The sequence below is a fragment of the Hetaerina americana genome, unplaced genomic scaffold (assembly GCF_022747635.1).
Source record: "Hetaerina americana unplaced genomic scaffold, ioHetAmer1.1.p SCAF_2, whole genome shotgun sequence".
NCBI lineage: Eukaryota > Metazoa > Arthropoda > Insecta > Odonata > Calopterygidae > Hetaerina > Hetaerina americana.
Window position 1 is genome coordinate 104,049,348 of NW_027286763.1, and position 11,008 is coordinate 104,060,355.

Sequence of the window (11,008 nt, forward strand, 5' to 3'; positions counted from 1 at the left end):
CCCCTTCAAAGTAATCCCCATCGACTGCAACACACTTATGCCAGCGCTTGATCCAATCCTCGAAACATTTTTTATATTCGGTTTTCGGTATGTCCATCAGTGCTTCCTGCGATTTTTCCATTACTTCCTCTCGGCTGCTAAAACGCGTTCCCCGTAATGGTTTTTTAACTCGATTGAACAGAAAGAAGTCACAGGGAGCCAAATCAGGTGAATTCGGTGGCTGTTGGATGGTATTTGTTGCATTTTTCGTCAAAAAATTACGAATAATGATAGCACTGTGCGACGGTGCGTTATCATGGTGCAAAATCCACGAGTTTTCTGCCCACATTTCTGGTCTCTTTCGGCGAATTGCTTCACGCAAACGTCTCATAACGCCCAAATAATACTCTTTGTTTACTGTCTGGCCTTCTGGCAAAAATTCATGATGCACTACACCGTTGTAATCCATGAAAACCGTCAGCATTGCCTTCTTTTTTGACTGAAAACGACGTGGTTTTTTTGGTCTCGGCTCATTTGGTGAACGCCATTCACTTGCCTGATGTCTGGATTGCGTGTCGTACTCATAAACCCACGTCTCGTCTCCAGTAATGATCCTTTTGATGAATGTGGGATCGGATTCAGCCTCGCAAATCATGTCTTTTGCGACGTCAACACGGTCTCTTTTTTGCATGAAATTGAGGTCTTTTGGCACCAACTTTGCTGCTACACGACGGAAACCCAAATCATTAACCACAATGTCTTGGGCGGATCCATAGGCAATGTTCAAGTCCTCCGCTATTTCTCTGATGGTTAATTTGCGGTTATTGACCAACATTTCTTTTACTTTATCAATTTTTTCACCGACTTTCGATGTCGATGGTCTGCCACTGCGTTCATCATCTTCGATTGACTCACGACCACTTCTGAACCGCTCGTGCCACTGGTAAACGACCGTTTTTTTTAGAGAATCGTTGCCGAAACACTTTTCCAACATTTCCAACGTCCGTGCGCCACTAAATCCGTTTTTTACGCAAAATTTAATACAAGTTCGTTGTTGCAAATTTAAATCCATTTCTGAAATTGTAAAAAATCGCCAACACACACAGAGATAGATGTACTCTTGGCTACGTAACTTTTGCAAATGTCAAGTTATGACACTAAGATTTAAAGGGAATATCAACAACAGATGTACCAATTTAACAAAAAAAACAGAACTCAAATCGGAACGATGGGAGCGCCACACGGTGGTTATTCCGGGAACTTTTTGATCAAGGTAGTATATATAAATTTAGGTCACAAAAATCCAAGATGTGGTCTACCCATTATTTTGTATCATCCTAATTTATGTCATCTGATGACATTTCCACGTAATAATTACAATGGGCAGCATTGAATTCTGTCTAGCTTTCTTCCAATCCAAGCTATCATTCATGGCCTTGCCAACTTTTATGCTATTTAAACCCGAGGGCAGTGGAAGAGGACATCTTTTTGGAGAGAAGAGATTACTTGTTCCTCTATGGACATGGAGGTGTACTGACTAAAAAATAGTGAATACTTGCAGTACATCTCCACTGGAATTAGTTTGATAATTGCCAGCATGGTTAATTATGAAAATATATTAAACTCTAAATAATGGTGCCATGGGAAATCTTACTTTTTTTGGTGTTGGGTGTGTCCATGATAGTGTGGCACCATGGGTTTCTCATCATTTTGCCCTTGAGGTAGAACCTTTTCCACAAACCAGCTCAGACTAAGGGTCAAACTTTGTTATCCCATTTTATTTGGGGTTCCCAGTGTTCCCTAGGTCCTAGTTAGAGGTGCACTTTTAAATATCCATGTTATTTTGAAGGGCTGGTCATATTCATATGTCAATTAATGAGTAAACAAGTCACCAGTCACATTAATCTAGGGGAATGATTTAGGATATCACTGACCCCTCTACTTGGTAGTTATCACAGAACTGAAATTGCTTATGAAAATTAGCAGTAGTCTACTGCCATAGGGTGGATTTATGATGGATTGGCACTACATACTGGTGCACTTCTAAGCTCTGACAAACATGACAGTATGTAGACTAAAATTCAATGCTACCTTTTAGAATCATTCATTATTTAACTCTGCATACTTTCTACCTGCCTTATTATGCCATCCAAAATGTCTATTATTTTCCTCCCTCTACCTCTCTTTCCCAGTATTCTCCCCTGCAATACCATTTTCGGCATCCCATTGCCTCTCAGTATCCTCTCCATCTGCCTCTTGTGTCTTCTTTAAATGTCTCCCAGCAATATTTTCTCTTCCCATTTCAAACTTGATGCTTTGCTTGTTTTCCTTTCCGTCCATTTTTTCCCCTTCATTCTTTTCCACACCCACATCTCAAAAGTGTGTAGGAATAAATTACCCATTTTAGGCTTTTATACATCTCTGTGGAAAGTTATTTTTTCATTTTGTCATTTCATTATATCACCAAATTTTATAATGGTCACTGACCTGAAGATTCATCATTGGGTACCACTTTGCTTGCCACACACCTAGTGACCTACTTGACAGAAGTCCTTCTATCTGAAAGAGGCTGGATATGAAATGGTTGCTATTTACCATATTAAACAGTGCAACTGAAGGAGGGAAGTAGTTTCGGAAAAGAAATACTTAGTTATTCCACATATATTTTTTTAACACAACCTAGGTTTCAACTTAATATAAGAGACTGTTTTAGCCGTTACTCTGTGGAATTTTTCCATCGTATAGAAAGAAAGAAAACACAGCAATTCCACATTTACACTGTAAATGTGGCTATTACACTGTAAAGAAAGAAAACACAGCAATTCCACATTTACACTGTAAATGTGGAATTGCTGTGTTTTCTTTCTTTCTATAGGTTTCAACTTAATAAGTCATCATCAGGTAAAATACAGAAGATACAGAGCTTTATATAGTAGACTGAGAAGAGGAGACTTTGCCCCTAAAATTCTACATTTAGAGAAAAAAGGCTTAAGATTAGATGCTTTGGAATGGTTGGAAATTTTAAGAACAGTCATCATAAGGGTATGTTAGTTCATGACCTAACTTATTCCTCCCGTTCCCCCCTCCTGGACCTCCCTCTGTTCCACAGCCCTTCTCCCCCCCTGACTCCCTACCCAATTGGCACAAAGTGGCTGGTGGACACTCCGGCCCCTCAGAGCGACGTAAACCACAGCAGGCCGAGCCAGCCATAAAATACCGGCACGTCGAGGGTTTTCACCTTTCCCCAATTCTCGACTGCCGGAAGACTTTTGGAAACGATAGTAGCCACGAGTATACTACGGGAGCGAAACGCGTCGTTTCCGACGCTCAAAATTGTGTTGAATAGCATAGTTCCTTTTCACAATTGATGTTAAAGGAAAGGTTTATTTTAGTCTTTCAGTAATTTAAACGAAGTTCTGTGACACCAACTCCCCCTTCTTTCCCCCAGGGATTCGGATGTGGGAAGAGGGGGGAGGGTATCGACTCTTCTCCCATTTCCACCATCGCTGGCGTAACCACTTCCGGCATCTTCTTCCACGACTCCGAACGAATCCGAACCGCGTGGGCGTCGCGGCCTTTTCTCCCCCCCCCCCCCCCCGAACCCCCCTCTCTCTCCGAGGAGGAGACAATCTTTTCGATTCGGGGTAGAAGGGAACCCTACACAAGGTACTGGAAATAGTATCATCGGTTTTTGTCCTGGGGAAAAGCTTAAATATACATTGGTGGGGATGGAGGCGGGGGGAGGGTGCCGAGGGGGAGGAACCGGGAGTGGCGGAGTGGGACACATAGTGAACCTCTGTTATGGTGAGGGGGACGTTTTCTAAGGGTCTTAAAGGACCGGAGGGGGTGGAGAGATGTGTCTGTCGGGCTCCAAGCCAGTGCGAGGCGACCAACCTTCTGGGTTGGGGGGTGGTGGTGGTGGAAGAATGCAAATAAATAAATTAATATATATACATATTCTAGATTCTTCTTCTGGCCGCCTCCTGGCCCCGAAATGTCCGTATATTTTACGAAAGTATTTGTATTTCTCTTCTAGTGACTGTCTAAAAGAGGTATATATTTATATAGTTGAAGCACAATAGTGATTAATAGTAGTAAAAAAAGGATTAACACAAACCTCCGATATTTTGGTGGTTCCAGCCACCTTCATCAGGGTATAAGGAATCGTTGCTTCCTTGAATTAGTGGCTTCTTAGACAGGAGTGATTCCTTATACCCTGATGAAGGTGGCTGGGACCACCAAAATATTGGAGGTAGTTATGTTTATGTTAATCCTTTTATTATTATTAATTGCTATTGTGCATCAAGAATAAGTGAACGCCATAAAGGCGCTATATATTATATATATATATATATATATATATATATATATATATATATATATATATATATGTATATATATATATATATACACTACCTTGATCAAAAAGTTCCCGGAATAACCACCGTGTGGCGCTCCCATCGTTCCGATTTGAGTTCTGTTTTTTTTGTTAAATTGGTACATCTGTTGTTGATATTCCCTTTAAATCTTAGTGTCATAACTTGACATTTGCAAAAGTTACGTAGCCAAGAGTACATCTATCTCTGTGTGTGTTGGCGATTTTTTACAATTGCAGAAATGGATTTAAATTTGCAACAACGAACTTGTATTAAATTTTGCGTAAAAAACGGATTTAGTGGCGCACGGACGTTGGAAATGTTGGAAAAGTGTTTCCGCAACGATTCTCTAAAAAAACGGTCGTTTACCAGTGGCACGAGCGGTTCAGAAGTGGTCGTGAGTCAATCGAAGATGATGAACGCAGTGGCAGACCATCGACATCGAAAGTCGGTGAAAAAATTGATAAAGTAAAAGAAATGTTGGTCAATAACCGCAAATTAACCATCAGAGAAATAGCGGAGGACTTGAACATTGCCTATGGATCCGCCCAAGACATTGTGGTTAATGATTTGGGTTTCCGTCGTGTAGCAGCAAAGTTGGTGCCAAAAGACCTCAATTTCATGCAAAAAAGAGACCGTGTTGACGTCGCAAAAGACATGATTTGCGAGGCTGAATCCGATCCCACATTCATCAAAAGGATCATTACTGGAGACGAGACGTGGGTTTATGAGTACGACACGCAATCCAGACATCAGGCAAGTGAATGGCGTTCACCAAATGAGCCGAGACCAAAAAAACCACGTCGTTTTCAGTCAAAAAAGAAGGCAATGCTGACGGTTTTCATGGATTACAACGGTGTAGTGCATCATGAATTTTTGCCAGAAGGCCAGACAGTAAACAAAGAGTATTATTTGGGCGTTATGAGACGTTTGCGTGAAGCAATTCGCCGAAAGAGACCAGAAATGTGGGCAGAAAACTCGTGGATTTTGCACCATGATAACGCACCGTCGCACAGTGCTATCATTATTCGTAATTTTTTGACGAAAAATGCAACAAATACCATCCAACAGCCACCGAATTCACCTGATTTGGCTCCCTGTGACTTCTTTCTGTTCAATCGAGTTAAAAAACCATTACGGGGAACGCGTTTTAGCAGCCGAGAGGAAGTAATGGAAAAATCGCAGGAAGCACTGATGGACATACCGAAAACCGAATATAAAAAATGTTTCGAGGATTGGATCAAGCGCTGGCATAAGTGTGTTGCAGTCGATGGGGATTACTTTGAAGGGGACAATATAGATTTAGATGAATAAACTTGTATTTTTAATTTTCTGAATAAATTCCGGGAAATTTTTGATCAAGGTAGTATATATATAAAATATATATACTATACTATACACTATATACTATATATATATATAAAATATATATACTATACTATATACTACATATATATCTATATATATAGTGTATAGTATATATATATATATATATGTATATATATATATATATATATATATATATATATATATATATATATATATAATATATAGTATAGAAAGCGCCTTTTCATTGCATTTTTCTTATCCCATACCAATCGCATTGACTTTCCAATGTGATCAGCAATGTTCGAAAACACTTGGCTGATAAATAAACCAAAGCTACATCATTAGCAAACCAAACTGATTAAATGACTTCCCTACCGAATACCCGAAATAACGAAAGGTTATGCAGGATTCAAGAAAGAGGAAGGCTAAATCAATTATTAAAATATAATTCCAGAAACTAGAGCAGATGGAACAGTGTACGTATTCGGAAGTGCTTTGGATCAAGGCAGTCAAATTAGCATGGGCGGAAGAAGAAGAATTGTGTTAGACAAAGAACCCTTCCCGAGGGGGAGAGGATGGATGACACGGGCGGAAAGACAAATTTCAGTCCTACCTTCAATTCTTCCCATGCGTCGTTTATCATTTAACTCATACCACTCCAATCTACTTCTATTTTCTGCAGTATATTCATTAATTCTATCCAATTCACTCTAGAAAAAATTTGCTCGAAATTTAATAAATAGACAAATATATACTTACTGCAATCTATGATCCTCTCTATTGTGACCTCATTATTTCAATGGCATCACGCTTGCCTCTCCTTTTTCTGAGCCCAAACTGGTCATCCCCGAAGTAATCATTTGAACTGCTTTCCATTTCTTGTTGATGGTCCTAAGAACTACTTTGATTGCGTGTGAAATGAAGCTTATTGTTCTGTAGTCCTCAGATATACTTGTCTTACCCTTTTTTGGGATAGAAACAAGCACCTACCTGACAAAATCCTCCGGCCAATTCCACCCTCATACTTGCTACGAATTGGTCCATAAAAATTCTCCCTCTCACCTTTTCCTAAGCTCTTAAGTGCGCATAGTCCCACGGGAATTTTGCTTTATATATTGGTAAATGTACAGGAGTGAGCACACAAGGAAAAGAATAGCGTTAGGCAAAAAATCTTTCACGAGGAGGAGAAAATTGATGGCAGGGACTTCAGGACGTGAAGAAAAGCCTCGTTAAAACTTTTAATATGGAGCGTAGTTATGTACGGCGCGGAAACATGACAATTAAGGCAGGATGATTGGCGTAGATTGGAGGCTTTTGAAATGTGGGTGAGGAGAAGGATGGAAAGGTTGAAATGGACATAATAGAAAACAAACGAGGAAGCTCTATGTATAGTGTGGAAGGGGAGAGGATTGTTGGCAGAAATTCAAAGGAGGCAGGAAAGGTGGATGAAGGGCATTAAGATTGGCGATGGGATGTTGAAGACCGTGATATAGAGAGGAGAAAGTTATGCAAAGAGAGGAAGGGGCAGGGATAGGATGGGGATGTTGGATGGGATGAAGGGAGGAAAGAAGTATTCGGATTTGAAGAGGGAGTTTGTTGTATTGCCCGATTTCAGGTTCTCTCTTGTTAGAGGAGGCTGAGAAATGTGGGCATATTTAATTTTTATGTCCATTAAAACCTTCCTCAAGTAGTAGTAGACCATCAGATAATAATGACAATAAAATATTCAGGGCAGCTCCTCCCTTTGGCTTTGTAAGCTCTGCCTCCCTCTTGCCCTTACGGAACTGGACCCATTTCGCTTTCCTATGTCTCTCTCATTTGGCTTTCCTATGAAAACGCTAAAATATTCTGCCCTTGAACCGAGAAGCTTCGCTCCTCAGACCGTGGGCGAAATTAACCGAAGGGTTCAGTTCGTCATGGAACCCTTTCGCCTGAACCCCAAGGGTTTCGCGGAGTAAGCCAGCCATTGCCGACGCCTATGTTCCGTCATCATCTCTGTCCCTTCTCCATCACGAGCTTGAACATACCAGTGTCCCTCAAAATATCTGTTCCTGGAATTGATGATAATCCCTTATTTTGAAAGATCTTTCGAAAGAGATATTCATACATCCTCCCTCGGTCTTGGGACTTCCCATCACATAGAAAAATTGTCCATGCATTCTTCTTTTTTATCCGTTTGGTTATCTATCTACATCTACATAATACCCCGTAGGCCGCCACAAGGGCGTGTGGCGGGGGTGTTAGGTCACTACTCGGAAAAAGGAACGATATCATATGGAAAATCCACACATACATGCAAAACTATACCCACAGTGGCGTACTCTCATGCAAAAATCCCTTCATCCAACACGCATGCAAACACATATACTATCATCCAACAAACATTTGCACCCCAGGATGCAGTATGGAATCCATCCAACAACGCGCAAGCCAGAATATGAAAAGCAAGAATGCGAAACTCCACCACCACATGAACATGCAACATAAAACCTTAGCCTTAGGTTATTCGATCTTATTCTCTACTTCTTGCGTAAAGAATGCAACGCGGCACTCTTATTTCGTACTCTTCTCTTACCGGTATATTCGAGCCACGTTTTTCCATTCCTCACCCCATCTCTCTTGTTTACATCACATTTATATAAATTTCCTATATCCTTCGACCTGCATCAAGCGAAGAATAGCCCAAGCAAAGAGGACGTTTATGAAGGAGAGGCCACTACTGCGTTCAAAGAACATCTGAGGTTGCGAACGAAGCATTATTCGGTGGAAACGTTCCTATAGAGCATGGGACTCTACGAATCAGAGGCATGGAACGTTGGAAAAGTGGACCAGCGAAGAAAAGAGACCCTTACTACGTGGAGCTGGAGGTGAATGCTGATGATTAAATGGACAGAAAAAAGTGAGGAGCGAGGGAGTACGTATATAGAGTATGTATACGAGTATGTAGTACGTATACGAGTATATATAGAGAGAAAGGCCGATGAGGAAAAGGCGGAATGGAGAGAGCTATATAGCAAAGAAGAACTAGACGGATTGGAAAAACGTTGAGACACAATGGATTAGTTAGGAATATAATTTTAATATTTTTAATACCCTGCAGGCCACCGCTAGGGTATTTGGCAGGGGGTGAATACACACCAGACTAATGTTTACCCGAATATTTTACGCGGGTGAAAAACGGTATTCTGATCCCTTGTCGTGCGTGGGAAAAATGTCAACATATATCTATTTGTTCTACACTTGATCTCTTAAAATTTATTGGCATGATATTTCCTACCATAGTATGATGGGGCTACAAATACTTTTTCAACATAATTGCTTAAGAGACGTCCTTCCAATTTATGCAAGAGATTTAATCTGTAATTTAACCTTCGCTCCGTGAGTAATTCCCAGCTTAGCTCCTCCAATATTTTTTTTACTCCACTCAGTTTATCATTACAGCGTTTTGCAAATCTAGTACCTCTACGCTACACATAATCCAATTCGGAAATTAATCCATCTTTATGTGGATCCCATATACTTGCAGAATATTCTAAATGAGGCCAAATCAGCGAAAAATAACATTTCTCTTTAACCTTTTCATCACATTTCCCCAAAATTCTTCTGATTAATCTTAACTTTTTGTTAGCTTGTCGGCATATTCCTCGAATATGTTTCACCCAAAAGAAATATCATCATAGAAGGGAGGATTCCGCGAGGAAGACAAATAGGCAAGTAAAAATGTTAGAAGAAGTCAAGCAAAAAATACTCAGAGGGTGAGGGAATTAACACCGATAGAGAAGAATGGAGGGTTGCAGGGAACTAACCTTACGGGTTACTAATAATGGTAATCCTATTTTTATCAGATACTCATAATATTATATCCCAACCGCATTTTGTTGGAATTTATAACTACCCTGGAATACCAAAGTTTAACTTCTAGTAATTACTGTGGGGTAGAGTACAATTTTTGCCCTGCCATTTTAACTACATTAGTCTACCATTCGTTTAACACAATTTTTATGGACTACGCGTAATAATCTTTCTACCAGCATTCGCCCGTCTTCAAACCTTGCACTTAAAATGCATCCATTTATTTAGCATAGCTATTTTGGTACATGATCAAATGTCTTCCGATGGTCAAGTACTTTAAAACTATGCCTCGAACCTCCGCGTCTGGCTTTTCGGTCAGCAGGAGAGAGGCAAGCCGATGTCCCTGCCCTGGTTAAACGCCCTTCAGAAGTTTCACCCTTAATCCGATTCCCGTTTACACTTCTCCTTGTACTTACAATTGGTCGTCTCATCCTAGCTTCGGCTCTGGCAATCTCCCCCTTCTGTCGTCTCCCCGCTTTCAGAGCCAATTAAAACACTCAACTAATTGAGGCCGAGATTTAGGAGACTAATTTTGAGAAAAGCCAAGCGGAGGAGTTTCCTCCTTGCTAACTTCATTCTTTGAACGGAACAATAACCATGCTCAAGCGTCTTATGTGTCGTGTTCTACAGACTGTTCTCCCGCCTGACCCTTTGTTTCGCGGATTGTTTATTCTCTGTCACATCATATTGTTCGCTCGCGAGCATCAATTCCTTCGCAGTGGGGAGCTCAGCTTATTCGGATTTTTATCTTTTCCCTTGTGCTATGAACAAACATAGAGCCTTTGGTGTTATCTGCCCGTCGCTTTGTCGTCATCCCTCCGTTGCTACACTGACTCAGTTGACTGCTACTATATATTTCGTCCTCTTTCTCAAAAAGCTGATTAAATTTTACTTGACGCGTTGACCACGGTCAAAGAAGAAGAGAGACTGCCTTATCTTTCATAAGAGGAAGAGGAGTCACAAAAAAAGTAAATTGCTCTCCTATTCATGAAATGGCATTGCCATTAACAGAGAGGGCGATGGAGGGGGACATGTCATAAACGAGGCTTGCAAGGAGAAAAAGGCAGCTCTACATTTTAATACGTACTGTAAATAGTCAAAATTTAACGTGCATCCGTAGAGCCGCGAGTGCGCAATGATTTCTACATCTACATAACACCCCGCAAGGGGCGCATAGCGAGGAGGGGGGGATGTTAAGTCACCAGCCATGCATACAAAATTCCAATCGTGACACATTTACATGGATATCAGTTTGATCAAGCACTGAAACAAAGTTTATCACGCGAAAGAAGGTACTTCCATGCAACATTGTTCAATAACAGGATACGTACGTTAAAATCATGCGGGAGAACTGTTAAAACGATGGATCTGTCAAATAAAAAAAATCATGCAGCATATCTAAAGGATAACGCTACCAATTATAATAATTTCCCTACCAGATTGCTGCCACAGGGTGCGTTCCAAAAGTGCTG